Genomic DNA, 10,099 nt, shown 5'->3' on the forward strand with positions numbered 1-10,099 from the left:
TACCCTGATACTTCAGGTGAGTATTTCAGTTGACAACCAAAAACAAGTCATAAATGTTCCCAGGTGAATTTCCTTTCTTAAGTGTAGTTTTTCTAACTTTAAAGTAAATTTTTCTATCTCCGATAATATGCACGCTAGAAAGCTAAGATTTTCACTCCACCTTTCTATTAATAACAAAGTGCAGTACACAAATTTTGCAAGCGATTATACAAAAACTAGTATCCTTTATTTAGATATTTAGAGGTGGTATATGTAGTGGTATATGTACTAAGCGTTAAGCAAGAGACATTAGCTTTCGCCGGCCGCGGTAGTTTCGCGGTTCTAGGCTCGCAGTCCGGAACCGTGCGACTGCTACGGTCGCAGGTTCCAATCCTGCCTCGGGCAAGGATGTGTGTGATGTCCTTAGGTTAGTTAGGTTTAATTAGTTCTAAGTTCTAGGCGACTGATAACCACACCAGATGAGTCCCATAGTGCTCAGAGCCATTAGCTTTCCCACGGCAGGCAGTGACAGATGCACGTGTGTCTCCCGGGTAGGCCGCTAGATGTCAGCCCCCAAAGTTACATGCAGTAAGTTATCCCAAAACAGACGTTCGCTCGGAACAACTTGCGACGCTACAAGTGTAGCAAAAACGTGATTCAGCCGAAGAGCAGACACGTTTCCATCGATCGAATCCGATTGTCCGTGCCCACTAAAATCGCAATTGACGATCGTTGGGTCAACATGTGATCACGAAGGCGTGGTCTGCTGTAGAGATCCAAGTTCAACAATGGACGATGAATGGTGTGCTCCAAAACAATTGTGCGTTCACCAGCATTGTGCTATTTCGGCAGAGATGCCGCAAATCGTCATCTGTCCCAGTTATAGAGCAGACAAGCCTCCAAACACTACGTTCTGTGGACAGTCGTGGACATCCAGCCATTTAGCACCTAGTGGTAATTTCACTGTCCTATTACCTCTTTTCGTAGACGCTCATGACAGTAGCACGTAAACATTCGAGCGGCTTCGCCGTTTTCGAGATACTTGTTCAAAGGTTCTGCGTAGTAATAATAATGTGCCCTAGATCAAAGTCACTTACCTCAATAGATTTACCCTTTTGCAGCCCATGTCTTCGCTACGTCCGTGTCTGCTCCACTCACATACTTTCGTCACCACGTCACGTGCCCTCAAAGACACCAGGCGGTATCCCACGTCGCGGAGGTTACTGGTCATGTTGTTGTTGTTGTTGTTGTGGTCTTCAGTCCTGAGACTGGTTTGATGCAGCTCTCCATGCTACTCTATCCTGTGCAAGCTTCTTCATCTCCCAGTGCCTACTGCAACCTACATCCTTCTGAATCTGCTTAGTGTATTCATCTCTTGGTCTTCCTTTACGACTTTTACCCTCCGCGCGGCCCTCCAAGACTAAGCTGGTGAACCCTTGATGCCTTAGAATATGTCCTAACAACCGATCGACCCCTTTTTCTTGTCAATTTGCGCCACGAATCTCTCTTCTCCCCAATTCTATTAAATATCTCCTCATTAGTTACGTGATCTATCCACCTTATCTTCAGCATTCTTCTGTAGCACCACATTTCGAAAGCTTTTATTCTCCTTTGGCTAAACTATTTGTCGTCCACGTTTCGCTTCCATACATGGCTACACTCCATACAAATACTTTCAGAAACGACTTCCTGTCACTTAAATCTATACTCGATGTTAACAAATTTCTCTCTTTCAGAAACGCTTTCCTTGCCATTGCGTCTACATTTTATATCTTCTCTACTTCGACCATCATCAGTTATTTTGCTCCCCAAATAGCAAAACTCCTTTACTAATTTAAGTGTCTCATTTCCTAATCTAATTCCCTCAGCATCACCTGACTTAATTCGACAACATTCCATTATCCTAGTTTTGTTTTGTTGATGTTCATCTTATATACTCCTCTCAAGACAGTGTCCATTCTTTTCAACTGCTCTTCCAAGTCCTTTGCTGTCTCTGACAGAATTACAATGTCATCGGCGAGCCTCAAAGTTTTTATTTCTTCTCCATGGATTTTAATACCTACTCCGAATTTTTCTTTTGTTTCCTTTACTGCTTGCTCAATATACAGATTGAATAGCATCGGTGAGAGGCTACAACCCTGTCTCACTCCCTTCCCAACCACTGCTTCTCTTTCATACCCCTCGACTCTTATAACTGCCGTCTGCTTTCTGTACAAATTGCAAATAGCTTTTCGCTCCCTGTATTTTATCCCTGCCACCTTTAGAATTTGAAAGAGAGTATTTCAATCAACATTGTCAAAAGCTTTCTCGAAGTCTACAAATGCTAGAAACGTAGGTTTGCCTTTCCTTAATCTTCCTTCTAAGATAAGTCGTAAGGTCAGTATTGCCTCACGTGTTCCAATATTTCTACGGAATCCAAACTGATCTTCCCCGAGGTCAGCATCTACTAGTTTTTCCATTCGTCTGTAAAGAATTCGTGTTAGTATTTTGCAGCTGTGGCTTATTAAACTGATTGTTCGGTAAATTTCACATCTGTCAACACATGCTTTCTTTGGGATTGGAATTATTATATTCTTCTTGAAGTCAGAGTGTATTTTGCCTGTTTCATACATCTTGCTGACCAGATGGTAGAGTTTTGTCAGGACTGGCTCTCCCAAGGCCGTCAGTAGTTTCAATGGAATGTTGTCTACTCCGGAGGCCTTGTTTCGACTCAGGTCTTTCAGTGCTCTGTCAAACTCTTCACGCAGTATCGTATCTCCCATTTCATCTTCATCTACATCCTCTTCCATTTCCATAATATTGTCTTCAAGTACATCGCTCTTGTATAGACCCTCTATATTCTCCTTCCACCATTCTGATTTCCCTTCTTTGCTTAAAACTGGGTTTCCATCTGAGCTCTTGATGTTCATACAAGTGGTTCTCTTATCTCCAAAGGTCACTTTAATTTTCCTGTAGGCAGTATCTAACTTACCCCTAGTGAGATAAGCCTCTATATCCTTACATTTGTCCTCTAGCCATTCCTGCTTAGCCATTTTGCACTTCCTGTCGATCTCATTTTTGAGACGTTTGTATTCCTTTTTGCCTGCTTCAGTTATTGCATTTTTATATTTTCTCCTTTCATCAATTAAATACAATATTTCTTCTGTTACCCAAGGATTTCTTCTAGCACTCGCCTATTCACCTACTTGATCCTCTGCTGCGTTCACTACTTCATTCCTCAAAGCTGCCCATTCTTTTTCTACTGTATTTCTTTCCCCCATTCCTGTCAATTGTTCCCTTATGCTCTCTCTGAAACTCTGTACAACCTCTGGTTCTTTCAGTTTATCCAGGTCCCATCTCCTTAAATTCCTACCTTGTTGCAGTTTCTTCAGTTTAAATCTACAGGTCATAACCAATAGATTATGTTCAGAGTCCACATCTGCCCCTGGAAATGTCCTACAATTTAAAACCTGGTTCCTAAATCTCTGTCTTACCATTATATAATCTATCTGATACCATTTAGTACCTCCAGTGTTCTTCCATGTATACAACCTTCTTTCATGATTCTTAAACTAAGTGTTAGCTAAGATTAAGTTATGCTCTGTGAAAAATTCTATCAAGCGGATTCCTCTTTCATTTCTTAGCCCCAATCCATATCCACCTACTACGTTTCCTTCTCTCCCTTTTCCTACACTCGAATTCCAGTCACCAATGACTACTAAATTTTCACCTCCCTTCACTATCTGAATAATTTCTTTTATTTGATCATACATTTCTTCAATTTCTTCGTCATCCACAGAGCTAGTTGGCATATAAACTTGTACTACTGTTGTAGGTGTGGGCTTCGTATCTATTTTGGCCACAATAATGTGTTCACTATGCTGTTTGTAGTAGCTTACCCGCATTCCTATTTTCCTACTCATTATTAAACCTACTCCTGCATTACCCCTATTTGATTTTGTGTTTATAACCCTGTAGTCACCTGACCAAAAGTCTTGTTCCTCCTGCCACCGAACTTAACTAATTCCCACTATATCTAACTTTAACCTATCCATTTCCCTTTTTAAATTTCCTAACCTACCTGCCCGATTAAGGGATCTGACATTCCACGCTCCGATCCTTAGAACAACAGTTTTCTTTCTCCTGATAACGATATCCTCTTGAGTAGTCCCCGCCCGGAGATCCGAATGAGGGACTATTTTACCTCCGGAATATTTTACCCAAGAGGACACCATCATCATTTAATCATACAGTAAAGCTGCATGCCCTCGGGAAAAATTACGGCCGTAGTTTCCCCTTGCTTTCAGCCGTTCGCAGTACCAGCACAGCAAGGCAGTTTTGGTTATTGTTACGAGGCCAGATCAGTCAATCATCCAGACTGTTGCTCTTGCAACTATTGAAAAGGCTGCTGCCCCTCTTCAGGAACCACACGTTTGTCTGGCCTCTCAACAGGTACCCCTCCGTTGTGGTTGCACCTACGGTACGGCTATCTGTATCATAGAGACACGCAAGCCTCCCCACCAACGGCAAGGTGCATGGTTCATGGGGGGAGGTCTGCATGTATGGAGTGAGGTCTTCAGTCCTGAGACTGGTTTGATGCAGCTCTCCATGCTACTCTATCCTGTGCGAGCTTCTTCATCTCCCTGTACCTACTGCAACCTACATCCTTCTGCAGTGAGGAGACACAGTATATGGACTCCAGGTGTGCATGTATGGAGTCCATATACTGTGTCTCCTCACTGCAGATTTGAAGGCCAGCAGTCTGAGATCGAGTCTTTTGGTTTCTTTAGTTTATTTTTACATTAAAAAAAATTTTGTGTAAATAACGAGATAGTTGGTGCTTGTTTGATATGTTCGGTAGCAAAAGTTAGTTCGATACCGCAGGTCACTGTCCAGGGCCAACACCTTGTCCTGTTGAAAGGAATATCGCTACGGACGCTGAGAATTTACAACCGTCCAATGTTAACTTCCTGTCATGGCGAGCAGTTTCCTTTCCACACTAGCTTCAGGAACCTACGAACATACGGATTTGTTGCTGTTGTGGTCTTCAGTCTTGAGACTGGTTTGATGCAGCTCTCCATGCTACTCTATCCTGTGCAAGCTTCTTCATCTCACTGCTCTTCATCTCCCAGTACCTACTGCAACCTACATCCTTCTGAATCTGTTTAGTGTATTCATCTCTTGGTCTTCCTTTACGACTTTTACCCTCCGCGCTGCCCTCCAACACTAAGCTGGTGAACCCTTGAATCCTTAGAATATGTCCTAACAACCGATCGACCCCTTTTTCTTGTCAAGTTGCGCCACAAATCTCTCTTCTCCCCAATTCTATTAAATATCTCCTTATTAGTTACGTGATCTACCCGTCTAATCTTCAGCATTCTTCTGTAGCACCACATTTCGAAAGCTTTCATTCTCCTTTGGCTAAACTATTTGTCGTCCACGTTTCGCTTCCATACATGGCTACACTCCATACAAATACTTTCAGAAAAGACTTCCTGGCACTTAAATTTACACTCGATGTTTCCTTGCCATTGCCAGCCTACATTTTATATCCTCTCTACTTCGACCATCATCAGTTATTTTGCTCCCCAAATAGCAGAACTCATTTACTACTTTAAGTGTATCATTTCCTAATCTAATACTCTCAGAATCACCGGATTTAATTCGGCTACATTCCATTATCCTCGTTTTGCTTTTGTTGATGTTTATCTTATATTCTCCTTTCAAGACACTGTCCATTCCGTTCAACTGCTCTTCCAGGTCCTTTACTGTCTCTGACAAAATTACGATGTCATCGGCGAACCTCAAAGTTTTTATTTCTTCTCCATGGATTTCAATACCTACTCCGAATTTTTCTTTTGTTTCCTTTACTGATTGCTCAATATACAGATTGAATAACATTGGGGAGAGGCTACAACCCTGTCTCACTCCCTTCCCAACCACTGCTTCCCTTTCATACCCCTCGACTCTTATAACTGCCATCTGGTTTCTGTACAAGTTTTAAATAGCCTTTCGCTCCCTGTATTTTACCCGTGCCACCTTAAGAATTTGAAAGAAAGTTTATCCACTCAACATTGTGAAAAACGTTCTCTATGTCTACAAATGCTAAAAACGTAGGTTTGCCTTTCGTTAACCAATCTTCTGAGCTAAGTCGCAGGGTCAGTATTGCCTCACGTGTTCCAACATTTCTACGGAATTCAAACTGATCTTCCGCTAGGAGGGCTTCTACCAGTCTGTAAAGAACGGATTATGGAGGTCTAAAGACAGTGTAGCTGTAATTTAGATACTGTATGAAAACACTGTGTCAATTGGTATTACATGTGCTAAACGGGTATTATTTGTTCACGAAACGCGTTTTATACTACAAAATCTAAACATCTGGTTACGTCTTGCCCGTAGCACAATACATAATCAGTCCGTGCAAAAGTGAAAAAATAATATATCAAGGAACAAGTTAAAAACAAGCAATAGACATGTTGATTGTAGACACACGCAATTAGTCACACTGATGACTAAGGCCTTTTTTGCCTCGACAAGAGGTAAAATTTTTAATCCCTTCTCGCCTATTTCTAACTACTGTTGATTCATGCACTTGCGGCCTGCTTTTCTAGTTCGTTTTATGTAACGGCTACACTGAGTCACCATTAGCAGGAAAACAACAGCTGCTACAGACGCTTTCCATGTAGCAAAGAATTAAAGCTGCCGTGACAGACAGTTATGCTGCGATTTGGCATATGAGTTTGACCATTGTTTATCAGGGACAGAATATCCTAAACTTTGACCTGACATTTTGTACACAATTGAATAAGACTCTTACATAGCTCATTAAGTTGAGTGGAACCATCATTTGCAGTTGGAAATCACCACAAGATTAAAAAAGTTGAATATTTTGAACCTTGAGGAGGTGTAGGCTTCCGAGGTCATTGTCAGCTTCAATAATTATAGGAAACGGTTTATTGAAAATTTCGATCATCATATCTGCTTTTTGCTATTTAGTGGATCACCCAGAAATTTTCAGACTGTAGAGAGTAGAAACCACCTGTAGAAAACGGATTTTTCACGCATCATGGGGTGAATCACGTCTTTCTACATAGATTGTGTGTTTGCATAGACGCTGGAGCTGCTACCTTTAAAAACAGCAAACAAACGTCTGTGATGTGTTTGCAGTGAATTTTGTTCGTTTAGGGTTACGTTGAGACAATAGCGCATGAAATACCCGTAGATATTACAACATCTACATCTACTTGTGCTCTCAGCAAAGCACCGAGTAGTGCATGACAGAGGGTACTTCCCATTGTACCACTTATTAGAGGTGTTGAGATATTAGTCTAATCTTGTTCTCACGATCCCTACAGGAGTGGTAAGTAGGGGGCTATAGTGTATTCCTAGCGTGATCATTTAAAGCCGGTTCTTGAAAGTTTTGGAGTAGGCTTTCTAAGGATACTTCACGTCCGTCTTTAACAGTCTACCAGCTCAGTCTCTTCAACATCTCTGTAACTCTCTTAAACACTGATCTCAATGCACAGTGTTTAAAATAACCACATACAATATGTACACTTCTGCACATACCATGCCATTATGTTTCTATGAGAAAGATATTGACATCTGCTAAACCAGCGCCGGCCGCGGTGGTCTAGCGGTTCTAGGTGCTCAGTCCGGAACCGCGCGACTGCTACGGTCGCAGATTCGAATCCTGCCTCTGGCATGGATGTGTGTGAAGTCCTTAGGTTAGTTAGGTTTAAGTAGTTCTAAGTTCTAGGGGACTGATGACCACAGATGATAAGTCCCATAGTGCTCAGAGCCATTTGAACCATTTTTTTGCTAAACCAGCACTAAGCTTCTGAAGATAAATTAATTTCCCGAAACCGGTAAAGCACAATAAAATTTATTTGCAACTGATGACTGAATTTTATCCTGGAAAATAATACTGCAGTTGCTTGAAATTATAGCCACGAATAAAATACTTCACTCTTCTTTTCAATGCTACAAGGATTAAATTGGGTCTGTTCTCATGGGTTTTCCTTTGCAAAGGAACATTTGAAAACGGAGTTAGCCATTTCTGCTTTTGCTTGGCTAGCTTCAGTTTCAGTACTTGTCTCATCAGCGAGTGACTGGACGTAAAGTTTGGTGCCACCAACAACCTTTACATGCTACCAGAATTTCTCTGGTTTTGTGAAAGATGATTTCACAATATACATTGAAGGGGAAGCAGTCAGTAGGATTCTGGTTGCCTGACTGTACAATGAAGAACAGGGAAATATGAGGCAGTTTGGCAACTTTTATGTGCCACTGCGTGCGTGCATTGAGATTGCCGCTTGCAACCTCTTACAGGTTTCATGAACGTAAGTCGATGATATAAGAAGTAACTTATCTCAAAATGGACTTAACTTTAAGATGAATGTGAACATTTTTAAATCCTATTATTAGGGAATGTCTCCATTGGAGAACAATAAGCAGTTGATTTTCGAGCTTTCTTAAGGTTCTTCTTATTTTCCCAGTATTTTTTCGTTTTCTCTCCGATGGATTTCTTTCTTTCTTTGGTTCACTGTGGTCGGTATCGTTTTGGTTTAGCCACTGGAGTAAACTTTCAATTATCAGTTTTGCTTCTGAATGTATTCCCATCTGACGTGTTTGTTACGTCAACTTTTGCTTTTATCAAATCCTTCTTAATTTCAATTATCCAGAAGTAATGTCACATATGTCACATAGTCCAATAGACGTTTAGTTAGTCTGTTTCCAGGTAATCTGTGTAAGTGCTCTTAGAACACCATTCGTCTCTTTCTGATGTCAGTTTCGACGTTTCATACTTTTTCTGTTGTCTCGATGGTTTGCAGTTTGCATCCGTCTTGTATGTATCGTAGTCCCAGAATTTTTCTAATGATCTTTCTCTCTACTTCCTTAATGTCTTGTAAATCTAGTTTTAGATTCTGTGAGAATGTTTCACTTGCATGTGTGGTTGTCGGTTTGGTTACTGTGTTGTAGTGTCTGATTTTAGTGCATTTTGACATACTTTTTTGTTATACAAATTTCTAACAGGACTGGACGCTTTCTTGATTTTCTGCATTCTGTTTTGTTGTGCTATTTTTCAAGTGATATTGGTTCCATACTTTCACCGATATTCTTAAATTTTCTGATTCTGTTGATTTCACCATAATTTAAATATATTTATTAACAACGTTGGATCCTTCTAATAATTTGATGTGTTTATCTTTAATTATGAATGACCACGTAATATTAAACAGGAAAAAAATTGTGTTTTTAAACGGCTGTGTCGTTTTCAGCAAAATGTCAAAAAGAAACTTATCAGTCACAACTATTCATTTCTGATCATTAGTTTCTTATCTCAAAGCGCTTATTCTACGATCCTCCGTTTTCGTGGATTCAGACCGAATATTCGTGTGGTTCGGCCTCCATGTTAATCTATCCAGTGCTAGCCTGGTGATCGCTGCGTAACCACTACAACTTGTATCCACACGAACATTTTTACTGCACTCAGTTCTTGAACTACCTCGATAACTTTGTCACGTTGTAAGCACAGTGAAGATTCGAAAGCAGGGTCATCAATGAAATACATCACTTTGCACTGAAAGCATTTTTTTCACCAACAGCATTGTACAGCCAGAACAGAACTGAACCCCTCGACGGAGAGTGTTGCTAAACGTCGAATGTTCTGCATTATACAAACATTACAAACACAAGAAATCCTAGACCTTCCAGAAGTGATAACAAATAACTGCCAGTGTTGGGGTTTGAATTGGTGACCCGAGGCAAGCCAGCCAGTGAGGCTAATTACTGGTCCGCCACAATGCAGGCTGGCACAACTCGCGGCAATGTCCACCTCCCTCACTTCCCTCCACTAACTGCTCGAATCCTCAGAACATGTCCTATAGATCTGTCCACTCTCTTAGGCAGGTTGTGCCATATAATTCCTTTCTCCCCAATTAGAGCAGCACCTCGCCAATGACGTTGTTGTAGTCATCAATCTGAATACTGATTTGATGCAGCTCTCCATGCTAGACTGTCTTGTCTAAGTGCTTTCACTATCCGTATAACTACTCCACCATGCTTTCATTTGAACCTTCTCACTGTATCCAAGGCTTGTTTTCCGCCTGCAATTTTCGTCCAGCCCTCTCCCTCTACA

The sequence above is a fragment of the Schistocerca gregaria genome, chromosome 6 (assembly GCF_023897955.1).
Source record: "Schistocerca gregaria isolate iqSchGreg1 chromosome 6, iqSchGreg1.2, whole genome shotgun sequence".
NCBI classification, from domain to species: Eukaryota; Metazoa; Arthropoda; class Insecta; order Orthoptera; family Acrididae; genus Schistocerca; species Schistocerca gregaria.